This window comes from Eupeodes corollae, chromosome 1 (genome assembly GCF_945859685.1).
Source record: "Eupeodes corollae chromosome 1, idEupCoro1.1, whole genome shotgun sequence".
Taxonomy (NCBI): domain Eukaryota; kingdom Metazoa; phylum Arthropoda; class Insecta; order Diptera; family Syrphidae; genus Eupeodes; species Eupeodes corollae.
In genome coordinates, this window is record NC_079147.1 from 128,986,698 (window position 1) to 128,990,489 (window position 3,792).

Here is a 3,792-nt window from a genome sequence, read left to right on the forward strand (position 1 = left end):
AAAATTCTTTATAATGAAGAGGGTATATACAAGTTTACTTCATCGAATAAAAAGTAAGTCAAATTGCAGTGAAAGAGGTGTAATAATAATCGATTTCTTTTATAGTCTATCTTTTCATTTTAGATAGTGCGAATAACATACTCTCATACAGGAAGCAATTTTCCTAAGAAATCTGGAAGTCCAAACACACAAAGCGCTGATTTGCAGGAAGTTTTATTGTATATTATATTTCTCTTAATAAAATAATATTAAAGATTTTAACGACAGATACCCATTGTGTTTGTATGTAATTCTCAAGGGCCATAGCTGCCGCAGTCAAACGCATTCAATGCAACAAAACCATTAGCAACAACACCACCAAATCAATGATGCAAGTGAAAGTTTTGCGATTCAATAGTCGCTAACGCCTTACACCCAACAGCTGAGTGTTGGTGTTGAAACGAAATAACAGCAGCAACTGGCAACTCAGAATATTCATCAGCTGCCAAGAAGTAAAATTCGAGTCGCTCAAAAAAAACGACGATAAGTAAGTAGGAATCAAAACATTCACATCGTGGTCAACTCGCTTAATCTTCATCTTCTAGGTGTAAGGAGTACTACCAGTCGGTAGTTCTGCAAGAGAAGCAGTAAACATGAATACAATCGAAGGAAGACTCCAAAATCGCATAAATTCCAACCTTGACTGTACAATAAGTGAATTAAAATATTAAATCTTAAACGAATACAATAATTTTGCTCTTAAGGATCGCACTGGCTTAACGGTGGCAATCATTCGGAGGCAAATGGGCAGGCCCAACAAGAAACCCCTAAAGGCCAAACACATTCAGATCAGTCCTTCGGCAGCTACTGACAATATCAGCGAGTTGAATTCATCGATTTTCACACAGAATCAACATCAAAAAAAAGTAAGTCAACTTCGATCCGAGATTTCCTTATATAAAGAAAATTAATTTCTTTATCGTCACGACAATTCAGCGTAAACAACTTTTATCCGCAGCGAAAGTTTTGTGGACAATGCGAATACAATGTCATCAAGCCGGAGTACCATCCAGGATCGCATTCAATTGTTTGCTAACTACCATGTGCCCGATGTTCTGCTTGTGCGTTGTGGAAAGCCACTGAAGCCTGGCACGTCCACTGAATTGATCCCCAAGCTAACTAACCCAACGATGTACGATATGACCACAACCATTATGAAACTGCCAACCAAGGAAGAGGAACGGCGAATGATCGACTTCGAATAAAAGTTCAACGAACGGAACCGAAGTAAATAACAAAAAAATCGAATTGGAAATTCTTATTCTATGTTGTTTCTCTTATTTTTTTTGTATAGATTCACCACCTGGGGAAAGTCCAATAAAGTAACAATCAAATTGAAGGACTAAAACCAGGCGATGATGTTACCCTTAGTTTCTTGATGAAATATACTTTTGTGAATACATACACACGCCCGAAAAGAAAGAACGTCCAAAACACGCATTATCATCGAACGTTTTTGTAAAAGTTGGTCAAATTGAAGCCTAGATTTATTTCAATGTATATCTAGAAAATAATCTTTTTTGCAAACAACTTGTTTATTTATTTTGAGCTATAGTGTAATTTTATATATATTGTATATTCTACTGTTTCTTTGCTGACTAGGATTATTTTTATTCAAAATTATTTATGATTTACTTTACTTTAATAATAAAGAAATTTGTTTTGAATTCAAAGATGTTGGTGGTTTTTGCTTCAGGGGTTGAATTCGGTTGAATCAAGTGAATTTTGAGAATATACAAATGGTAATGTACAAATTGATCGGATTAGCCAATATAAAACATCCCATTTCCGGTTGTTTGGGGGCAGCAAAACTCGAAACTTGAACAAAATGGGACCTACATAACTTAAATGTTCGTTAGAATTTTTATCCAACCATTTAAACGATATAAATTTGATTAGATGAAAACTGCGAAACACATTTAAGCGAAATATTGAAAAAAATTGTAGATTTGGAAATCATCACATTTTTTTTGAAAAAAAAAAAAACTACTTCATGAATTTAGTGAGCCTAAAAAAGGCTTAAATGTATGTATATAATACCACCAATTATAACGTTGAGTGTCGAATGGAATTTAAAAAAATATTTATGGATATAAGCTAAACAAATTGTTTTTATTCATATGCTCATCCTTGCCAACAAAAAGGAAACATTTAACATTTTGAACTAATAGATAGAAATGGTATGTGATGTTTGTGGTGATGAGTTAGTATGATGTTAGTGCGAAGTTTTGAGTTCGCTATTGCTTGATATAGAACCCTCCAGCTGTGATGATTCTCATCGTATCAGCTGAAAGAAGATTTTTAATTATAAAATAAATTACCTCAGGTAAAAACATAACACTTTTCACTTACTCTCTGTTGTAAAACATTAAGCTTTTAGTGCCAGATCAAGAATGGATAGTCCAGGCTCTGAAAAAATCTCAAGGATCGGATTTCGTTGTAATTCAGTTCACCTAGTCCTTCAACATTTCCCTTATAAAACACCTCTGACTTTTTCGTCTTGTTTTAGACGTACCTCTGGAATAAGAAAAAACTTAAATAGCTAAAAGATTTATTTGTTTATTAAAAATCACCTCCATGGACTAGAGCGTCACATCTTCAGCAAGAATCGTTTGTTCTTTTCTCTTCTCTGGTGATTTTTTGTGTTGTTCCATGAGTAAAGCAATTTCTTCCAGTGGGATAAAACTACTTGAACAACGTGAACAACTTGAGAAGATTCTCGACTTCAGAATCTGGCATTTTCAAAAAGAATTGATAAAGAGAAAAAGGCGATGTTTTTTCTTCGTCCAGCCAAATACCATCGCCAGCAAATTTTCCGAACTTGTCTCCTTTTTCAATGGTAACAAGAGGCAGAATTGAACTGAAGATATTGACGGCATTAAAAGCAATAAATCATGAATGAAGGAAGGTATTTCAATTGAATTCCAGAGACTTACAATTTAAATTAGAAAAAGCGAAAATTAAGATAGTTCTTATTTTATTATTTATAAACACATCCTCAATCGGCCCTTCTCATTCCTACAGGGTTTAAAATGAGGATATAAGCCATCGGAATAGAGCGATTTGATTGCCAGTCTTGTTGAGAAGTGTAATTTTTTACTAAAAAACAAAACAAAACAATATTAATATAATTTGGGTTAAAAATTAATATGAACACATTTACCTACAATTTGTACCTATTCACTCCACAATAAATATGTCGGCGTTGCTAGCTTAATACGCGGGGCTTCCACTTCCACTTTTCTTGTTGCAACGCAATAATGGTTTCTTCTTTATCTGAGGATTAAATTAAATTCATTAAATTCCTTATATATTTTTATTTCAATAAATTAATATTTTCTTTTAACTTCATTTGCTTTATTGATATTGAATTTTGGTTTTTTTACATTTTCGTAGAATTATCAAAATACTCACCTCGCTGTTGATCTGTCAAAACTTGACATAACTCAAATTGGGCCACGTTCGCATTACAGTTCTAGGGTGCGCTTATACTTTCAGCACGGTTTATTCTGTTTTTAGCAAATTTTTTCATAAAATACATAGAATTTGTGTGCCAAAAGCATTCAAATATTATTTTTTTGCACAGTTTTCACTAAAAAGAAGTTGTTAAATTCATTTTTCTAAAAATATTGCATTCATTCTTCAATTTTTGAATTCAAAGGATTTCTTTTTTGAACGTCTGAGTTCACCTCATATTGTTTTCCTCCTAATTGTGCAAACTTCACCAAAAGCCCACACAACTACATAGAACCT

At 33.2% G+C, this 3,792-nt stretch overlaps 1 long non-coding RNA gene across 1 annotated transcript; it reads right to left on the reverse strand.

Annotated features, from left to right (window-relative positions):
• Positions 1–2,168: 2,168 nt before the first annotated feature.
• On the reverse strand, positions 2,169–3,561 carry LOC129942850 (uncharacterized). The gene is made up of 4 exons (XR_008781106.1): positions 3,203–3,561; positions 2,613–3,138; positions 2,392–2,556; positions 2,169–2,326 (listed from the first exon to the last, which is right to left on the reverse strand). It is a non-coding gene; the product is annotated as an uncharacterized LOC129942850 (long non-coding RNA).
• Between the last annotated feature and the right edge of the window lie 231 nt (positions 3,562–3,792).